Below are 23,593 nucleotides of genomic sequence, written 5' to 3' on the forward strand. Positions count from 1 at the left end.
GAACAGAAAGGCATTATCTCCGCTCTATTTCCTTCGCTATTTTCTTCAATGAAGCGCTTTCACGTATCGTGAATATTTAATTCTGATTACGTTCGTTCATTTACTACTCGCTGGCTGCTTCATCTGCCCGCTCCGTACTGGGTTCTCGCCTCGCGCGCTCGTCTGCTACTCACCGAGGTAATGACATTGATGGAAATGTTAAATCCATGAATAATTCTAAATTGATGTGAGCTTAACTCGTTTTCTAATTTTTCTTAACGACCTTTTTACGAGATCTTTGAAATATAAGTACAGGATCAAATATATTTGATCTTATAAGTTATTCTTATTTTCGAAACATCGGAATGTAGTTGTATATATAGAAAATGGTGAAAGTGTGGAATAGGTAGATGAATGTATACTTTCTAAGGTTGGGAAAGGAGGATTAATACTGGGAATAGAGTGAACGACGCGTTGAAGCCAGAGTCAAAACTCGCTGTTCACAGGGTAGTGGTAACAACCCTAATATATGGATGGAAACCGTGGATCTGACGAAAGTATGCACGGTATATTGAATACTGACAAAATCTGATACGCGAAACATCAGATTGTGTAAAAAATGGTTTAAGTTGATGGTTTTTAAATCAAATTAATTCGATGTCGGGTTTGCATTAATCCGGTTACTTGTGTAGACCAATTACCGTTTATTTACTTCCGCTACATCGTCAGACTGTACCTACGCGGGAGAGAATCTAATCCGAGACCTCCGGCTTGGTAGCAAACTGCAAACCACTTCACATAAAGACGGCTGCCTTTAAGCGTTTCTCAGTTTTAATTATGTGTATCATACCTACGGTACATTCTTGGGTTTTGACTGCATCCCTACAACCCTCTCCGTTTCTGCGTTGCCATTGGCGTATTTTACGACTGTCGGACCCCCTTACATCACATCCGAGAGCAGTGGATTACTTGTTCTCCGTTCCGCGAGTAAGCGATGCCTATTTCTCCGACTGCTCTTGCCCTATTTTATGGCCACTTAACATTGTGAACGGTGCTCTCCGTAATGTACGAGCCGCGTAACTTTATTTGTTACTACATATTACAAATTACAATCTACAAAACCGCACTGGGGACGGGATATTACATTAAAATATATTTTCTTTAGATTAAACATTGAGTAACACTCTCCTTATCATTCATCGTTCAGTTTGTGTAATACCACTTTAAAAAGTGAACGATAAGGAGAGTGTTATATTACCATACCACAAAGTTGACAATGCTTTTAATTTACAAAATATTAACTTTCAGTTTTTTTGCTATACCGCATTCTGTTCCCCCTTTAGATTTACGTAGATTAATTTTTGAAATTGAATTACTTGTATTGTTTTGGCTATACTATTGCATTTGGTTGATTGTTTATTTACGGACTGTTTTTGATTCAGCTATCATTCTTCCTTCAGGCGTTTCATGGTCGCCACGAATCAGAAATATTATCTAATTATTATTAGAATTGAATGTGTGTTAAGAAAGTTACGATCCAAATTCCTATAATTATAAATCGCTTAGAATAAAGGAATTAAGCTGATGCAATAAGCTAATATGCATTTTTTATTTACAAATAGTTTCAAATTGATTGATGTCTACCCTGCAATTTACTTACTTAAGTATATTATATTCTATGCTCGTAATAGCTAATAACCATTTTGTTCTTATTCAACACTGTGAATGGACTGTGTATGGATTACATTATATTATTTATGACGTTGTGCTTGAGAAATATCCTCTATTTATTTTATTTCTCCGTTATATTTTTTATTTCAATTAATTTTACCGGTTTCATTTTCATAATACAAGTCAAATAGAATTATATTTTCAGATTTTTAGTAAAATATTATAAAATATTTACGTACATTTTTACGGTTACTCGTGATAACGGATTGCGTTTTTGGGGTTAATCCGCGTATTAATGCATTCTACCGACATTTCGAACACCATTGCAGGGGCCGTCATCATATTTAGTGAAAGGAAAAAAGGAAATACCGCAAAATCATGATGTAATATATTTATAATATATTATTTAAAATAAAACAAATTAATTAAATCAAAGAGTCGGATCAGTAAGGATTGGCCCAAAAAAAATAAACCTTTATTTCATATTTTTTTCCTCCTCTCAAACTTCTTTATTTGCATTTTTTTGTTTTATTCAAATTCTCATGTTAAAAATATAAGTATTTAAACATAAAATTTATAAAACAATTTTTCTAATAATATATGTTATTTCCAAACCATAATGGTTCTAGGAGATGAAAAGGGGTTAGCGAGTCGCCTTGGTGAATTGCAAGCGCACGAGCGCAGTTTGCACTTGGCTGTACAGTGAACGTAGCCGTGTCTTGCACTCTCCGCCGAGTTGGATGCAGATAACCGGTTTCTTCACGACCGAACACGTAACAATGGTGACCGCACGTGACGCGGCACGAGCCGAATCACGCCATTGTCACACTTACTGACCAAAATCTCACCTGCCTTTTATTTTTGCCGTATTTACTGGATGTTTCATTATTGATTTATTTTTACCTCGCTTGACACAATGTTTATTCTAGATTCACTAGCATTAGATCCTTTTCTTTTCCTGCGTCAGTGTACAGATCGGTAAAAAATTGGCCACTGTGGCTAAATCAAAGTACGAGCCCGCGTTTGTTCCTGTGATGAGATAACCGTAAAAATGCGTTTTCACCCTTATAGTTTTTCTCTTTGTCCGCCTCCGTAGTGTAATGGTCAGCGCGCTCGGCTACCGTTCTGGAGGTCCTGGGTTCGATTCCCAGGGGGGGGTCTAATAAATATATGTGATTTTTCGCTCTAATATTTATTCAATATTACCCCGAAGCCGAGGGCCGATCACCTTTCCTTCGTGTGTTAACGATCAAGATAACACTGCGTTTATATGATGCAGAGCTTTATGCACCTTTGGGGATGCGGATAAGGGTTCGACGACGAAATCGAAGTTTTCCTGGGTTCCATCTTATACTGGAGGTTACGTGTCAACTATCATCAGGCCTATTTGGACTCTGAAACAGAGATGTGGTACTCTTTCCATACCAGTCCCTCGATTTCCTCAGTCAGTGCTAGTAACTTTTCCCTGAAAACAGACACCGACCGTACAGTACGGTTTTGTGTGTGAGCCTGCTCGCTCCCTGCGGACCAGGCCTGATCGAAGCAGAACTAAGCGAGTTATTCCTGTATCTGTAGGTGGCAATGGGAACTATGGTGTGCAGTCTACGGGTGTCAATATCATACTCTGTGTCTGTTGTGCTGTGAAAATCATGATGTTGGGAACGTTTATACGGCGTGTACTCCGACACGGATATGTGCAGAGTGTCGTGTGTATTCTTCATTGTGCATTGTCCGCTGGGTGTCTAGCCTCCGTCTACAACGCGAGAAGGGGAGAGAGACTATAGGATGTAGTCTTGTATGTGTATACTTTTTTTCTTTTTATTTGATGGCTTTTCCCCCTTTATAATGTTTTTATTTATGCGACCAGGTTATTCCGACACAAGCATTAGTATGTATATCGATACCGATTTTCTGACGATTTTAGTTCGACTTTATGAGATGGATTGCAATAAGGTAAACTATCTCCCTTTAACATCCATTGAATTGCACTAGTATACATTGTAGTTAACCTAGAGTTGTTCGTAGTAGTAAACTGCACAATAACAAGCCGCTCGACCACTCCGTGCATACAGTGTAGTAGCAGTAGTGTACATGATTTTAACTTTTCTTGGACAATTCGACTAAGGTGTCGCGGAGCGGCCACTCGAGTACTTTAAAGTAATTCTTGTTCGTTGCTCGGTTTCCATTTCGGTTCAGACAGGTTAGTCATTATGCATTTTGTCCGATTGATCGCTTGGTCCATCGCATCTACACGAAGCAGCCTACCTCAACGCACTGCTACATACGCAGTTGTCTATATACGAGAGTTTATGTTTAGTTTGTGTTTTTTCATCACACAAAACGTACACAAATACTCTCCTATCTACCCTAGCCACTCGTCACCCCCCACGACCCAATACCACTCCATACTAGGACGATACTAGCACGCGACTAGGGCCAGATATTTGTTGGAAAAAATAATATATTTCTACTTATGATCAACCTTCTTTCGCATGATAAATCGGCAGAGATTTGATCTATGCCGCTTTATGTCTTCACCGAGAAAAATAATTTGTTTAATTGTTCTTAATGATTTTATAATATGAGGTGGGAAATCCGGATGTTTGTCTCAACGATAACCCGCAATTGGCTGAATCTAGTGTAGAATTTGCACAGCACCTTCCGCCTGTTTTTTAGATCGGCGAAGCTATTTTAACTTCTTTGAAGCTAATTTAAAAGTCTTTATCCCGAGATATAGACATTTAAAATCTATTCAATTATTGTTAGCAGCGCGCGAAACTTTTAAACCGCCTTAAGGTATTTTTTTCCCAAAAAAAATATTTGGTATCGAAAATTGAATTATCCTCCTCGATATTTTGTCACCTACTACGAAATGGCTTTCGATAAAACTTTCGATTAAAAATACACAAAGGTTCTTTCAGGAAGAGTTTATATAAAACAGTCATTGAGCTCGCTATTTGATATTAATCTAGACTTCGTATTTTAGCCCTAACGGAGTGTTTTTATTCATACGCTTTGATGCACCTCCCTCCCGATGATTGGCGAAAAATTGGACTTTCAATATCGAGTAAGTAATAAGTATTTGAGGGGCTGGGGGAGCTCTCCTTTCTGCTGGCGCACTTAATGTCTTCTTAATCAAACTTGGATTCCCGTCGTACGGAAACTTGAAAATTTGATCTCTCGGTGAGTGTTTTCCCTGTTGAAAAATTCGCCTTTATTTAGATCTTTTTTATTGCTAACCGGCTTACCCAAAAGGATATTATCTGATTTTGAACAAACTACAAATATTTTCTTGTATTTTTATCTACTACTACTACCATCACGCCGTTTCCCCGCAAGGGTAGGCAGAGAGGATGGAACGCCACACTCTTCTGTCCTGACATACACTCCTCGCCTCCTTCACATCCATACATCTAGTCACACATGCCCTCCGATTACGCAGACTTTTGACACCGCCAGATTTTAGGTTCTGATTGATCTGATCGTGCCAAGTCTTTTTCTTATTCGTATTTTTATCAATTTTCTTTTATGGAGTTTATGAAATTACACACTTGTTCGAGAGCACATGCAAATCTAATAGATTGACTATGATTATGATTACATTTTTCTTCCTTTCTTCAAACCCTTATCCGCACCCGATGGTGCATAGGGCACTGTGTTTTATAAACTCAGTGTTATGTTGATTGTTAACACATGAAGGAGAGGTGATCCGCCCCCCGCTTCAGGTAACGGTCCAGGGTAATATTGAATAAATATTAAAATGATATAATCACTAGTATTTATTTTCCCCCCTAGGAATCGAACCCGGGACCTCCAGTACGGTAGCTGAACGTGCTGACCATTGCACTACGGAGGCGGACTTTTTTTTTTTTTTTACTTATTTCATAATACTTTAAAATATTTCAATATTTCACAATATTTCAACATACTTCGCGGTCGATTGTTTTTAGTAACACGTTTTCGAAATACATAGGAAACTAGCTTATAACACTCACTAGTTTCTTTACAACTAATATAATTTTCCGCGCATTATCTTTGTGAAATTATTTCTCTCGAGTTCCTCGCATAAGGGCTCCGTAAAATCGTAATGCACTTTCCGAGGGGCGGAGAGGAGACGAGACCTTTACAAGGAAAGAGGGAAATTAATTGCACCCTCGGGCGGACGCGCAGCGAGGGATGGAGCGCGAGGCGGGCGCACCTTTCCACACTCCTAGTGCTTACTGCAGTCAGACGAGGAAAGTGGTTTGTCAGTACGAGATTTCAGCGTTTTTAGCCGCTGAAAACCTCGTAGCCATACTGATAAGGTTTGGCAATGGTGCATGACATTCCATAACATTCGTTTGGTCGAACATTTGGAATAGACGACACCTTGCAAGCTTTAATATATATTCCTTTTCTTTTTGTACCGCTCCACGCTAGTCTTTGGCGATCATGACAATTTTTATTTTTAATATTTTTAAATTTAAAAACATAAACGTTAAATATAACCGCTAATGTATGGTAAGGAAATCAGAAGATCATAAAAATTCGTAATTATAAGAATGCGCTAAGTTCGTATTATTTTTGTCGCAACTCAACGTTTCATTTTTATTTTTAATAAATATAAATGTTTCAATTTTCAGGTAAGAGAGTAAGCGGCTCGTGTCTGAAAATACTAATCAAGCCGTCACGGAGTGGGATCGAACCTAGAAACGCTGAATCACAGTCCGCGACACTAACCACGTGACAATTACTCGCCTCAAGGTTTGGTTTTGATCTTGTAAAATAAAAAATAAATCTGTTTTCAAGTTGTGACGCATAGACGTAGGTAGAATGTGAAAGAGTAATATTTATAGCGCAAATTATATCGGGAGTAGAAGCCGAGGACGTCCTCGTGACTGACCGTGTCAAAAGGAATATTTCACTATTTATCGTCTATCATATATATGATTATGTCACTAACGGAAACTATTACTTTTCTCATTAATTAAATTTATGAGCATATATCAGATGAACAAATAAAAATAATTTCTTGTTGCATTTGCAAGGTAATCCTCGATTTTATCCCAAATAGCGTTTGACGTGGTGATATGTTTATTTAGACCTGTACGGGGGTTGAATTCTCAAGTAAGAAAACATACGTAGCCATAGTTACCCTGTAATAGCTATTATCCCAATGTGAACAAAATTTACAGAAGGAACCGAAAACTGTTCTTTAGTTACTTTTAATTTGTTTTGGTTGATTTATAATAAGGCTACAATTTAGTACTGCGGGTGGCATATTAATATTAAATATATCCTGGTCATAATTCGCGTGGATTCTCTTAATTATTCAGTGTGTTTTCGCTCGACACTATCTACCCCTTCTTTACTACAGTGCCCTAGGCATCATCACGTGTAGCTAAGGTAAAAATAATAAGAATAAAACTGTAATAGGTGTAGAACTATAAAGCTCAATCTGAATACCGTGTTGATTTTTTACCGAGGTAAAACAGGTGTTTACGGCTGGTTTCAAGTCAGAATAATACATGTGGTAGGCAATATTCCTACTGGAAGAGTCGTGTTACTTCACGATTCGCTCTAGTAAAAATCAATTTGCCCAAATAACGCACCTCGTATAAATCTCTAACGGGTCCGTTTTTACATCGCGGTTTTTTCTTCCGTCTTACAAGATCTAATAAAAATACTTGTTTGTACGACTTTGAAGTTATTATTCTTATTTTTGGTCTCGTTTGTTTTTGAAACAATAATCACAACATTTTTATATATTTCTATTGTTTTATTGTCTATCGAAACCCTTTTCGCACTCGAGACAATGAACCAATCATAAAATATCTATTTTAATTTAAGTTTTACTTAGTAAATACCACTATTTCCTAAAATCTACTGTAACACGTGTTTCGATGCATTCCGCATCATTTTCAAACACCGTATATTACGGTGATTGAAGATGATTTTTGAATGATAGTATTCCTATACCTATTTTGACATTTAGGGAGATGTTCGTCTACCGACTGTGAATACAGTAGTAAACTGTCAATTAATCGATTTTACACAGACTAAAATGTCCGCATCTGATCAATGATCTAAGAAAAACTGACTTATGTGCGATATCGAGCTTTTTTATTGGCACGCGTTGTGGTTTTTGGTTTTATGGAATCGTTAATTTAAATATTATCATAATTAAATTCTTCGGTTGTTTATGCTTCTTTAAACCATTATATTATTTTATTTATTATTTTTTATGGTTCTTAATTCACTGTTTAGGTTATAAAATTTCCATTGATTCCAGCGTTAATCGCGTGCAGCCAGTTATATGGCCGCAACCACAAAAATTAACAGTACAACGTAAAACGTAAATATTTTTTTATTAAATTAGCATAGTGTAATCTGGGTCGAAGCATTTCGACAGTAGATTCAACAGAAGACTTAAGACATGCTTATTTGAAGATTGTATAAGTTGATTTTTTTAAATCATTTTGCTTATATTGTGTTCAGTACAAAAGTATTAATTTCAATGCATATGTAACTACAAATGTATACTTGAAAAATGTACACAATAGTGGGAAAACCCTATGATTACAACGGGAGAAATATGAATATTCCTGAAACGTGACTCGTTAATGTGGGAGACGTCGATATCTTTGATACCAGTTTAGTAAAGCAATTTCTATCCCAATCGGCATCCCTATTGGCAGGTTGGTTTTGCACTCTGGGAAATAAATACCCGTGACGCAATTATCAGAATTATAGACACTAATTTACTCCATATAGCTCAGTTGATAGGAATATCGTGAATCGAGCATAAGACATAAATATACGCGTCTCTCCTCTTCTGCGAATTGTAGCCAAGCATGCTTACGGTGAATTCTTTAAATTTGAAAAAACAATAGAAATTTAATAATACAGTAATCTCTTGATTACCCGGGATCGCACTTACCGGACTGTAGCAAGGTAGGCTTCGACAGGAAAAAACGATTAGGTTCTTTTATCTGAGATATTTTAACATTAAAAAAAGGCATGGCTAGGGTTAGGTTGGAAACTAATGTTGAAATTTTGGCCCCGTTACAAAGGGCGCGCGCCTAAAACCCGAGGTAGGTACCTACCGGAACTCCCGCGCTTAAGCGGGTGTTGCAACCCGCCAGTGTCGTGTCGGGGATGTTTGGGAAATACTGACTCCCCCGCGGCGGGATAGGTACCTACGGGCAGCAGGCTGCAGCACCTACCCGCCGAGGGGTGAGTAAGCCCTTGCTGGGGTGGTGACTCACTACGATGACTGTACTCAAATTCGTGCACCTGATTCATTCGGTATTGGATAGAATAATCGGAACTTCGGAGAAGATAAGGTATATTTCTCTATTTCTCGTGAGAATTGGATTTTTCTTGCACACTTGGGACAGTACCACTCCATGCATTACCATCCTGTGTCTTCGGATTTTCTTCTGGAATCGGGTATCCAGTAGTGGATATTATCGTATCACTCCTAATATTAAGAGCTTTTCCTCGTGACTTACTTCCCTTACGTCTCCCAACACGGTCTTCTGAGTCTTCGTTTGCTAATATTTCACCAATGTTAAAATACCTAATTATCTCCATGTGTCGAATTACAACGATTGAATGACAGCCAAGAAAGTAGAGAGCGCATTAAATTCAACAAAAAATCTTAAAGGGGGCCATATCTTAAAATAATAGCATCGTTTCATCTATCCGAATAACAAAAAATGACCTTCTTCATGCACGTAAAAAGTCATGAAATGAACATAGAATTACGGTAACATTTCGTGTTAAATTTGCATCGATCATCTAAATAACGAGCACTGATATGGGCCTATTATCAAAGCCTTTTGATGAAGTTAATAATACAATACCTACATACAAAAAGCTATTAAGCCCCTCCTCTCTTGGCGTATTGCCTAAAATATTTTTACGTAGTAAATTCAGCAATGTTCTGGGACCAACAGCACTGACTTATCTTTATTTCCATTACGCACTAAATTAACGTAGGTTTAAACCCTCTTTAAAATTTTAACAGATTCAAACTGATTTTCTGACTGGTGAATTGGCTAAAATTATAGTAATAATACTAACTTTTATTTCTTTACTACTTCTATTAGCTATTACTATGTTATTACTGCTTCACTTTTAGGCAATAGCACTTTCATTTTTCATCCGCCTGATAGCGTCATCAATAATTCGACCCCTCCTACTTATAATATCGTAAGCGATAAATCGAGAGTTTTTTGTACGCATTTCGTATTTTTTCATTATATCTTTAGTTCCAACTAATAAAATATGTGTATGGATTTTTTTCTTACACACAAAACTCGGTACAAATTTACCGGATTAAATGTGTTTAAATCCTTCTCCTATGAAATTTAGTGGCTCGCGGTAGTATACGTTAAGGGGTCGAATTGTTTCTCCCATATGTCATCCAAGATTAGCTGCGCCTGAAAACAGGCGACATATTACAGTTAAGATTTAATACAGCGGCGGGGCCGAATTAGCTTTCGAGAATAGAGCCATTGCGAGTTTCTGCGCCTGCGGTTCGGGTGCCCCGCTAGACACCGTTTTCCTTTCTCCTTCGAGTTATTAACTTTAGATTAGTGCCGCGTGCGACAAGGCACTCCGGATTATTGCGGAATTTCTTTTGTTTAGCGGGTTAATTTGCTAGAAATCGTAAATTATTGTTTTAGTTAGTGAATACTAAATCTCGGGCCATTGACTAGCCAATCAGATCACATCACTGGATACTCCAGCTGTAACATCGATGGATTTCTCTCCATATTATGATCGTCGTCATAAATATCAGTACTGAAGTCTTTTGGTGCGGTAACAACTTGTAACGTTTTCTGTCCAAATTCAAGTTTTGAGGTTTTGTATTCCGTGGACACTCGTCCTGCCTCGTCTATAAGCTGATTCACAATCGCCGTAGTCTACCTCTTCCTCCCCTTTGCTCTATTTCCCCCTCAATAATACTAGTGATAAGTTGTCGTGTCGAAGGGTATGCCCTATCGTCTTCATATCTCTGTTTTCTATAGTCTCCGATAAACTTTGTTTTTCCACAATATTTTAAATGTGTAAATATTTATTCACAAATATTGTATTCCCCCCAAATACACACATTGTATAAAGTGTGTAAAATATATTTTTTTACTTAGACCAGTTAATTAAAGAGCGTTAAAAGTATACTACCTTAAAAGTATTATCGATGCATCGGTCAAGATAAAATACCTCTATATAATTTTTTTTTACAAAAATGTTAGTAATATTAGTAAATAACCACTAGTAAACATTTTTGTAAAAGAAAAAGTAAAAATGACTAACCGCAAAGTAAATGTTTTAAATATTAACAACATTGGGAAAATACCTTTTAGCTCAGTTTGATAGATCACAGCAGATTGACCCGGGTTCAGTGTATTCAAACTTTAATAAGTGTGTTTTACACCAACCCACCAACAATATTTCCAGTCGTGTTTATTGATAATTAAGGTGTGTGTACAGAAGTAAATGCAATTATGAAATATTGAGAGAGCGACCAAGAGGCTTTAATGTTATCTGCATGAAATTGTTGAATATTTGGCGTTCGTCTTCTCGACCCACTTGTTAGCTTAGCTCGATCGATAACAAATTAATGATGTTTTCATAATAGCGATTATAGGCGTTCATATTGTTATGCTAATTGGAAAGGCCTTTTAGTGTAATGGATTAACCGTTTACTTCCTGGTGGCGAGGTCGCAGATTCAATGCCGATTGTCACTGTTACTTAATCGATCTATTTTGTGGTTAAAATATAGGTTTAATTGGATTTTGCGCCCTTTTATCGTAGGTGAAGAGAATATGGATGTCTGAGTATTTACAGGGCTTATGACAGGTCATAAGCTCTATAGATACCCAGACTTCCATTTTCTTCTTCATCTTTATTGAGATGTCAAAAAAATGTAAACAGTATTTGAATAATTTATTATTAGATTAAAACCAATATTTTTAGCTTTTCCACTTTTTTTATTTGACCAGCGACCGGGTTTCGTCGTTACCGACATCATCAGACTGGTGAGAGGCTACACCAGTCTGATGATGTCGGTAACGACGAAACCCGGTCGCTGGTCAAATAAAAAAAGTGGAAAAGCTAAAAATATTGCTTTTAATCTAATAATAAATTAAAAATGCAATTCCATCACGAAGTGTCAGTGGATAATATAAATCTAGTATTTGAATACACTTAAAATGTTGTGAAATAATTTATATTTGTGACAGGTGTTTCGCCTTGCAAGGACAATACAAAATAAATACGATAAAAAATATATGTATATACAATAGAATAGTATTATATTAGTTTCTTTGATTCCTGACCAATATTCAATGATTTTTAATTTTAATTCTCAAAATAGATCGAACATTGATAGTCATCATGATAAAATGCATTAATAATAACATATAACTGATCCCATCAGCTGACTGTCAAATAACAGATAAAACACATCTTCGATGTGTTTGAAAAAAAAAAGTAGTATGAAATAGTAGTCGGTAAGCAATTTGAATTAGTGTCCGTGGTAAGCGTGCGATTGTCAGTGTACTGTTAGCTATTACTAGGCGTTTCCTTCCAGTCGACCGACGCGATCTTGTGAACGGATGGAGTCAAGTGTAAACCTACTTTACTAACGTATGCTTCCCGGATATTTTGCACGTTTTCTGTCACATAACTTCACATTATCACTATCTATCTATCAAAATTGGTGGCGCCCATATTTAGTGGGAACCCAAATTCAATCCAATAACTTCACAATGTCACTTCACTAAAGATCTCACCGACTAGACAGTTAAAGTTAGAAGAAGAATAAATATATATCCGTGTTATTTTACGGTTGTGATCAATCACCAAAAAAACGGTAAATTAACATATTAACATTTAATACTACTGCAACCATCACGCCGTTTACTCACAGAGGTAGGCAGAGAAGATGGAACGCCACACTCTTCTGTCCCGACATACCTCGCCTCCTTCACATCCATACATCTAGTCATACATGTCCCCCGATTACGTAGACTTTTTACACTACCAGATTTTAGGTTCTGATTGATCTGAGAGTGCAAAGTATTTTTCGGAAGTCCTCGTTCTGTTCTCCCGCTCACATTCGTCACATATATTTTCTTAGATTTCGTACACTCACTCATGATTTACGCCTGATATTTGGTTTGAACTGAAAATCTTACAAGCTATTTTTTGCTTCTTCTTAAGAACATTTCGCAACCGTCAATATTACAATATCTTGTTTATTATCAAATTGTATTAATCAGATCGATGTAATCTTATCTGTTAGGCCGCAGATACGAAAAAAAATCATTCGTTTTGTCGCGCTGTCGAAAGTTGTTCAAGGGTAAATTCTATTGCTAAATGCTGCCACTATTACGATTATGCATACAATTATTAAAATTACTCTTTAAGATTTAAAAAAATATATACTTAAAGTATTTTACGATTGGTCTCAGTGTACTGTTATACGAATCATTATTCAACTCGGCTTATCGTGCAAAAATAGATCGATAGAGTTAACGAGAATTCTATTTTTAACCGTACTTAACTTTTGATAACGTTACCTTATCGGAAGTTTATTTTATTTTTAACGAAGGGTGTTTGATCAAACAAAATGGGAAATTAAATAAGTAAAAAGACGATTTTCTCTGTGTATTTTTTATTTCTATTCGCACCCAAATTACGCATAGGATACCGCTTCTCATCGACGCGATATTTACTTGATTATTCAACGTAAATTATCAACGCCAAGGTTTGGAGCGGAATATATTTGATGAAACGCAGATGATAAAAGTGTAAAAAGACAGCGTGAAGGACATTACTACTGTATGGGAAAGGAAACAGAAAAATAAACATGAAGTAATAGTTAGGGTATTAATTGCTTTTGTAACTGTAGACTGCTAATATGTAAAAGTCCCTCAAATTATATTCTATCGACAAACTGATCGTTTCGCTTTATTAGTATAACTTACACGCCACGCTTCGTAAAATGGATGCCTGATAATTCCCTACATTTACTGACATTCCTAACTTGTGGAATTCCCCGAATTCGTTAGCGAAAAGCTGTATAATCCCAGCGGTTTTGGCACGAGTTTGACTTTTCTGAGGTGGTCTCTATAGCCACTCCGTATTGCAACTTGGTCTGGGTGCCTGCTGCATCCACCGTGCAGTCCGGACCTTGCACTTTCTCGACCCGATGTTTGATCTTCGCAGATCTCTCTTGTTGGTTAAATATTTCCAAATTTGAACTCCTGCCAAAATTATTTAGTTATGTGGTCGCTAATAAGTTCCAGGAATTCTACAAGAGACGACTGTTTCTCCAGTTACGAAAAATGAAATGCTCATCAAAGTAATGCGCACAAGATATTTTTTCGTTGCTTAAAAACAAAGAATATTATCGTTTTATTTGGCGTTGTGCTACCATTTAATTGTATGCTTATAGTCTTATAAGTCTATTTAATTATTATTTACATAACATATCGAATTATCTATTGAAACACCCGTTGGTTTATAAACAATATTACAAAACAATATGCGTCAATATTCAATTATCGACATATAGAAAAATGGGGTCTTTTTAATTGAAAATGAAGAAAAAAAATTACGATTGGTTATGGTTATTTTTACGGTAAAATAAATTTCTTAACTCGTCTGTATGAATATTTTAAACTACCTATAAAACATATTCTCGCGCATTACGATATCTGTGACATTGCTGTCGTTGTGTAGTCACAATATTGCATACGGTTGTGCATACCAGTAGATATGCGCTCGCTTTTGTGGAAATAGCTAACGACAAGCTATTTCGTATTTCTTTATTTTTTCAACAGAAAATTATGATTGAAATCATGATTTCCACACACGTAACAGTAACATCATTACAATCGTAAAGATACCTTTTTTAAATATTTAATACATTTAAAACAGTATCCCTGATTTATGAAAATACCGTATGTATTATTATCATCTTCCCGTTTAGGTCAACATTGAGAGTAGTATCTGGCTAGGTGGCTGGCACCATCAACACTCAGTGCATTTATGTGGATTTTACAGCCATTGTAATGGTACTTGCGTAATGGAAACTCAATAATGCTGAGTGCATTGTGCATTCCTATTCGGCGCAGTAACACATATGTTACACAGTGTATACACATAAATTCATTATTTAATACTGACCCCCGGATGTTCAACCATTATCCTCTCGGCTGTGTTCGGCGATTTTCCATTTCCAATATTTGAAATATCAAAAAAAAGTTTTCTTTTTAAATTTAAAGCATTGAGCAATTTACGACTTCGCTTTGCCGTAGTACGAAAGAGATTGCTTTTTGAAATTTAAAACTTTGGAGCCAGAAATAAAGAGGAAAAAACACATTAGTATCAAATAGGAGTGCATATCTACAATTTGATTATTCTAGTAATTAGCGCTTTTGTCCATTTACTAGTCATTCCCAGAATATTACATATATGTACAACAAATATACAGAGCAATTGATTTATTTTCTTTAAATTTCATTAAATACTACGCACTGAACGATTTCACCTGTGTACATAATTTCATGTACATACAACAATATTGTATATTAAATCGAACTGTATTCAATCCTACAATATGTATTTGCATTACTCTAATAAAAAAGTGACAGATGCATATATATTTTTACCTTTTTCGACAACAATTAAAAAATATTATTAGCTCTAGTTTATCAAAGTAAATAATTTTATTTGGGGGACGGAATGTAATATTTTCAAATTATAATACGCGCGTAAATTGTAAATTATTTACGATTGAACATGCGATAGATATTGACTTGGCCGGATATTGAATAGCCGTCCAATTTTATGGGCAAATAACAGGCTTTCCTCCAGTATGGATTCAGTGCGAAAATATATTTTTGTCTAGGAGTGTTGTTAGTCAATAATTTCTATAAATATTCTATTTTTTTCTCTCAGACATGCACGTAAAATAATGATTGAAGTACGATGAAACCGATTGAAAAGTCGAACGCTGTCAGACTTAGAAACCGACAAAGGTAAGTGGCGTCAAGTTCATTTAAAATCTCTTAAATACATGTTAGAAATCGATGCAATAATTGTTCTTATGTGGTGGATAGATAGTACGTGGACGTCGCACGTCGAAAAATAGAATTGACATTCTTTTGTCCGTTTTTAGGAACTTCTATGGCTTATCCTGTCGGGTTCACGAATCACTCCATTGCTTGACACATTATCTGGTTTACGAACCATATGTTGTTGTTTTTTATTAATATTTTAATGAAACAACAGAATATTTAAAAACTTCAATCAATATACTTATGTATATAGGAAGGGCGTGTCCTGTCTCCTGTCACATCACTTCCTGCTTTCAGTCCACTGTCTAACGGTAGATAGATAGATATTGTTTGTTTACCTGTATAATTGCTATCTTCACAATATATTGTAAGGACTGTGACTCTTAATACAGACGTATTTCATAATTTTGTAGGGAAAATTTCCTGGTCGCTATTGTTTTTTTTAGACGGCATAGTCCAAAGGGTAAAAACAGTTTTGCCTTAAAAAATAGCAAAACGATATATGTTTTACATTGGCAGAGACCTTAATCTATTTCTCTACATTTGAGTATTTATCATTGTTAAGGCGATTGAAACACTGTTACTATTGCTTTTGTGCTTTGAAATTCCGTTTAATGGTCGTCTCTACTTATTCATTAAATCTGCACTTTGACAAGTTACAGTAATTGGCTATTAGTCTTTTTCCATAAAATGTTTTTCTTCCTGGAGCTCTAAGACAGAAAAGGTTTTTTTTCGAATTTGATGCATCGACCAACTTGTATTGATTCTCGGTTTTCTCGTTTATTGTAGTAGAATTTGTCATATTTTTTATCTTTTAGGTCGTGAACCTGGCCTTTTTCGGCCCTATCTATCGGCTAACTCTCTCCTTATGGAGAACAATGAATATTTGTCGCCCATTACAGGAAACTCGACATTGAAGCTTAATGTTGTTTTCATAATCCTATTATGATAAGTCAATATTTCACTTCTTTTCGAGGGGATTGCGTTCGACAGGTCGTCGCGTATTGATTAATTGATTTTTTTACTAATACAGATTGTATAATGTTGACAATATCGAATCTCGAAGTCCTCAGTTCGACTCATACAATACAAATGGATACAATTTCGAGCACTTTAAATTGCCTATATATTCCCTTTATACTCGTATATTCGCCATTCTCCTACAGAGTGGGGAATGGACGCTGAATCAAGAGCTATTCCGTAAAATCGAGATCGTCCACATTTGGGTTCACAGATGCATCCTCAAAACTTAGAGGTGGAATGAGCCACAAATATTGAAATCTTCCAGCGTGTTAAAGGAACAGGAAGTTCTTCGCAGCAGTTTAAAATACAGAATTGTAATATCACGGATATATAATATTATAGGAGGACCAAAATATAAAATCAATCAACTCATCATCCAGTAGCAAGTACATGGAAGGCGGACCATAGGATGACCCCGTATATCAGCTTGAAAATTGGTCGAATTTTTAAATATAAAAACTAACTAACTAACTAACCATCACGCCGCTTCCCCGCAGGGGTAGGCAGAGAGAATCGAACGCCACACCACTCTGTCTTTGCAAACATTCTTTGCCTCTTCTACATTTTAAAACTATCCTTCAACAAGTAAATGTGTATTTTTAATTCTGATGTATGCGAGCAGTCGCGAAGTTTCATAATTTTTGTATGAACATAAATCTCAATTTCGGTGGTTCGCTGAAGAAAATGTAACAATTTATTACAACTTTCTTCATTTTTTCCAACGAACGTTAACTTATTTAATTTAATTTGTGTTAAAGTTAAGACAAAAAATAACAATTTTTGTTATTTAAAGTTACTTTCTTGTTACAGTTACTTTTACTTTGTCCATTCAATACTCGTTATTGTATACTAAGTTGTGGCACGGTCTTGTAATACGAGCACTTTAGAAGTTTTTATCCTCTTGAGCGACACTTTAATTCGCCTTTTCTCTCGTAAAAACAATCCTAAGGCAGAAATACTTTCACCCATCTCGCCAGAGTAATAAGTAAGAACAGACCAAGCAAACTTAACTAGCGGTTACTTCGTCTCTACAAATTATTCTTCATAACCTAGGTAGAGCGTATGGTCACCTCAAGTCGTGAAAATGTCCAGTAGAGCAGTAGATTGTAATAAAATACCATAAATCTTCTTAGACGTTCGATATCGAAGAATACCAACATCGCAGCGGATAGTTAACTGAGTTGTGGCGCCTACCCTAGCACATGAAAATTTCTCGATCGGTACTGTTTATATCAGTTTATTCGCGTTAGAGGTTAACCGGAAAAATAGGGTGAGAGAACCCTCTCAACTTATAAGTACTCTGCAGGCACATCCTTGTTTATTTTAAAATATACCAGTCACCATATTGAGAGGCCTACCCGCAGAGTGTCAAATTCTAACCTGTCGTTTCAAAGACTTAAATACAGTCAATAGACTTGATAAGTCACGTTTACGTTTCCATTATATTGCACCTTGTATGTACGAGTATATAATGCAGAATAACGCTGTTATGCAGCGCTGAAACTCAATTGCCATCAGCGCTCTTCGACGGATACGTGTCATACATGTACGATACACAGGATGTGTCCCAATTTCTTCTAACTTCTTTTTAGGATCTCGGGCTTGTCCCTGGGAACTTCTAATGAAGTTATCGTCCTTGTCCTGTCTTGAAAACTGTCCATAGCTCCCATATGGGAACATTTAGACAAAATATGGTCTTTTAGCAAAATGATAAATCCGAACGAGCCGCTTTTCCCAAGCCGCCAAGTGTCAGTAGGAAAATGGAAGTGTGACGACTTTCATGTAACGATTTGTCATAATTCCGACAGCTGTATGCTCTATTTCTAATAAATTTCGTTTATGGGCTTTATTTTTATTACTCTGTCAACCTCGCTTCGTGTCTCATCCACTGTCGCTAGAAGTGTGTGGGAGGAAACGAGACAGCACGTGAAATACACTCGCGCCCATATATTAATAATTATATTTTTTTATAATTAAAAAAAGCATCTGGTTTTACCTTGCTATTTCAAATGTATTGATAACCCCAAAAATGATTAAGTAATTATAAGTATTCTTATTTATTTGAAATAAAAGATTGTTTAGCTCCAAGTTCCACATACTCGACTAAGTACTCTTTTTTTTAAGGAGAAATATTTGTGTTTTTATTATTTACACAAATATTTCAATTTCATACTATTTCTGTGAGCCTAAGCGGCTCACTATTAAAAATAGGTATCAAATTGTGGTAGAGTGGGTTCGAACCGAGAAACTCCGACTTAAGAGTCCGCGACACTAACCACGGGACCACAGCCCGATTAAAAATATATACTTATGGTGATTTTTTTTTACTCTTTCTGTTTAATAATCTGTAATCCTGTACTGACTGTATTTAACGTTATAACAGTGGGTAATCCCGGATGTTTGTTTGAAAGGTTTCCCAGAATTTGTCCGGCATTGTATGGAGACCTATTTATCATTAACTTTGTAAGTTCTAAGAAAGAGATCGCTAATGGATTTTTCGAGATTTTCGGTACGTTAAGTTGAAGAATAGCATCTTAATCAATTTCTTGTCTAAACCGGTATAATGTATGTTTTGCAATATTATGCAAATTCATGTAAACAGCATAAACACGTTGATATATTTTGCTCCTGATATTGTTTTTTTGTTCAGTCTGCAATTCAACACAGTGAATTACTGCTAGTATTAAACCGCTTACCTATTTTTTCTACCAGTTTCGAGACGCAACTGTGTCTGCGTCAGGACAACCAATTCAGCCCAAATGAACTTATTGTTGGCTTGTGGTATTGTTTGTTAAATTGATAATTTCAATATATAATTATTTTCGTACAATACGACATATTCTATGGTGTTGGACATTTACGTATTAGGTGTCCATGTACGTAGTTACGTTTCACATGTACGACTGCGCAACGTGAATCAACCTTTGCGACAATTTCCCCTAATAATTATGCCGACCACTTGTTATGCTAATCGCGACGTAAACATACATTATTTTTATTATAATAATATGTTATGCGGTGGTGTTATATGTCCCTCAATGCTGAACGGTAATCTCTCGTTCGTATAGTAGATAGGTATACCAATTACACCCACAATACTTCTTCGGAAAATGAATAGAATATTGGTAGTCTACTTCTAGTGCCATGCCCGTTTTTAGGCGTTGGCGTTCTTCATAAATACCGGATCCTTTCGTTGGCTACTTGGAAGAGCTGCTTTGCCCCGAAACCCTTCCAGCTTCTGATGTTTCGCAGATATAACACCCTTCTTCTTACTACTCCTCGCCTTGCATACTTTTAACCATGTATATATATAGTAGAGCAAAGTTTTGAACGTATTAAGTTTTTCATTTTTTGATAGAGACCACGAGTTCTCGATCTTTGTGATTCACGTTTTTCGGTCAGATGTAAAGGGTTTTGTGTGCCACCAAGATTCTTCACATCCATACACTGAAGGCATCGAGGACTTTGCTAAGCGGGACACACTCAGGCTCCTCGAGCTGCGTAGTCGGTATTCGGTATCATTTTCGGTTGCACCAAATAGGATTTTTGCATTAAAACCGAGGATAACACCAATTGCGGCAACTCCAAACCGCCCGTGTGTTTCTGGACTTACTTTATGTTATGCAATATACTTTGTTGTCAAGTGTTTAACATTGCGATCACACAATCATTGATTTATAATTAGGAAAGTGCGCGGCTGGTGTACATACGTGTCCGCCAGTTGTGGCTGGCACTAGAAATCCTCCTGCTTTCTCCAAGTTATCTTTACGTTGTGTAACGTCCAAAAGACATTTTGGACTATTGTCATGCACGACGTGTTCGGGTATAAATGGAAACGTTACGTTTATCTGGACTTGTATGGATTACGAAAGTCGACTTTAGATTTATGCCACAAAAAATCTTTCTCGTACATTATTCAATATTTACGTTCCAATTCAATAATGATTCGTTTGTTGAAAGAATGTCGAGTTTGTTTTTCATTCGGGTTTGATTTTAAATGGCGAGGCAATAAATAGAGTTTTTCCAATAAATCCCTATTCGACCCATGTTTCTATTTAAAAATAGATCTCTAATTTATCTCCCGTTTTGCCAAAATATGTCAAATGATTGACAATGCCGAATTATTATTTTCGTACTTTTACGTAGCTTCAATTTTTTGGTTTCCTGTTGTCCATCATTTTAGTAAAAATATTAAATTTTTATGAAGAGTTTTATATAATTGCCAAAATAACATATTTATGTTATGTATTTTATAAAGTAAATATTAGATAAAAAATGTTAATGACAGTGAGTCGGAGAGGTAATCAATTAATTGGCGAAAAAGTTGTCAGAAATATTCCAAATATCAACTAGTTTTTTTGTATTTATCCGTATCAGCCTACTGTCCTTGGTAAAAAATCTACTTTCGTTTATCTGCATAACAGGAAGGTAACACGATCCTCTTACGCTTTAGATATCTTGATATTGATCCAGGCGGGAATCAAACGCGGGCCAAAAAGTTATTTTATATATGTATATTAAAAATACTTACATCTATGGCGTAATTGTTTAGTTTTTTAGATATCCAACTATAAAACTAGCGTTAGATGAACGATTCCCAACGGATTCTTTATTTTTTTCCCTTTTTTGTTACAATTTTCTCATAATTTTTATTTCGTATCTCTGTGTTGCGTTTAGTATCAGCTGTATGTATATTTATTTGAATATTTACGATAATCCCACCGTGATTAAAACACAGAATCTTCTTGGTGGTACGCAAACGTACTACCAACACACTTCGAATCAAAAACCTGCATGGTAACTTGTATTATTTCTCATTTATTATCAGTGTTGGTTATTCACGGACCATTTGTTGACTCCGTTGCATGCAGTATCACAGCTGGTCGGACGCTGGTTCAACCTTGGCATATGGTATTAGTCACCAAGTGTGAAGTGTTTAAACCATTATGGAAGAAGCCTCAACATCTTGTGTATTTATTTAATAATTTTATTGTATTACTTCATCATTAAGGCGGCCTTCGCAACACCACACTTGGACAGAAAAGTGTGACAAGAATAAATACCCTTTCACACCTAATTCCAAAATTTTAATCACAATTTTTTAATTAAAAAAAATTAAATCAGAAGATGCCGAAACGGGTTCAGAATTTATATTTTTTCATATAATACGTAAGATCGTTATACCCATATTATAAATATTTTTACTTTTTAATCCAAAATTCTTATATGATTTTAGAGTTTTAGTGTAAATTCGATTAAATTAATAATATTTTAGTTGTAAAATCTAAATTGAGTAGCTTAATGCTACAGAAGCCCAAACCGTAACATGATCGATTTTCAGATTTCAGAATCTAAGACTTCAGCAAGAGACGTTTTCCACTTCCAGAAGTTTAATAAAAATTTTGTTCTAAATATATTTAGTAAAATTCACTGCATCGAGAGTTCATCCTTCCTTACTCTGTGCAAATATAAATATAAAAATTAGTGCTGGTGAATCCATATCAAAATAATAAAAATGTCCACATTTTCTTACTAAATTTTATGGTTTCGGCTTTTGTTGTATAAAATTACTTAAAATGTATTCTCAATATTATTAATATTTAAAGCATTTACTTTGTGGTTAGTCATTTTTACTTATTTATTTTTTTACAAAAATGTTAATAAAAGTAGTATATAACCACTCACCGAGATTTTTACGTCTACCGGTTTCGAGACGTACCCGTCTCTTCGTCAGGACAATCACTAACACAGCATGCAAACAATACTACCCTTCACCACCATAGCACCATTTACACACTCAAAACTACACAAAATGTCTAACACATGCGATTTTTGGTCGACCCGAAGACCAACATGCACTATAGTTTTCAATACAGACAGACTATAGTGCATGTTGCTCTTCGGGTCGACCAAAAATCGCATGTGTTAGACATTTTGTGTAGTTTTGAGTGTGTAAATGGTGCTATGGTGGTGAAGGGTAGTATTGTTTGCATGCTGTGTTAGTGATTGTCCTGACGAAGAGACGGGTACATCTCGAAACCGGTAGACGTAAAAATCTCGGTGAGTGGTTATATACTAATTTTATTAACATTTTTGTAAAAAATAAATAAGTACTTAAAATGTATTCGTTATAAGTATTTGTAAAATATTTTACTACAATAATATTTCAACTTATTATTATTGTTATCTTTTTTCAAACCACTTTTTTCTTCTAGTATTTAAATTATGCTTTTGCTTGTATCCTTTTGTTATTGAGTTCAAACTTAATCGACGATTAACGTTTTAATTTATCATATTTTGTTATACTTATTGTATTCCATGATAAATGTTTTTCATTGTTATAGCTCATAAATACTTACATGAAAGAACGTGTAGTCGCGAAGAGTTAAATGAAGGTTGCATAACACTCGCGACTATTTTCTAGTTTTTTTGTTGAATTTGAAGCTTGATCTATTTTTTCGCTATTAGTGTGGCATAATTTACCTTGCAAATGAGTTTTGAACGTATAAAACATGTTGACGTAGCAAACGTACGTGCTTACGAAATAAATATTGGATTTTTATCACCATTTTATTGATTTATTTCTCAACACTAACGCGTTAAGCAAATAAAACACACTTTTTCTTGCGGATTTCGTTTTCACTATTTCGAAAAATTGTACAAACTTTTTTAAAAACAGTGTCTAATTTGACTGTCGGCCAAGGCTCTTCTAGGGTACAATGTGATGTTTTTTTTTTATAATGCGAGTATGCATGTATACTCGTGTAATGCATTGGGATTCTGGATTTTTAAAAGAATCATAATAAATTATTACGATATTAATATATCAACTAAATATGAA

General features: G+C 35.5%; 1 protein-coding gene across 9 annotated transcripts in view; it reads left to right on the forward strand.

Annotated features, from left to right (window-relative positions):
• Window positions 1-23,593, forward strand: part of LOC148309302 (IQ motif and SEC7 domain-containing protein 3-like) — a 113,045-nt gene that overhangs the window by 19,915 nt on the left and 69,537 nt on the right. For 2 of the 9 annotated variants that reach the window (XM_088260338.1, XM_088260337.1), the window contains exon 2: window positions 6,273-6,393. The exons of the other annotated variants lie outside the window; for them this stretch is intronic. The gene's annotated coding sequence lies outside the window, so the exon portion shown is untranslated. The remainder of the gene's footprint in view (window positions 1-6,272; window positions 6,394-23,593) is intronic. 9 annotated transcript variants of the gene reach the window in all.

This window comes from Brachycentrus maculatus, unplaced genomic scaffold, assembly GCF_059751285.1.
Source record: "Brachycentrus maculatus isolate JH-2025_06_01 unplaced genomic scaffold, ASM5975128v1 h1tg000131l, whole genome shotgun sequence".
NCBI lineage: Eukaryota > Metazoa > Arthropoda > Insecta > Trichoptera > Brachycentridae > Brachycentrus > Brachycentrus maculatus.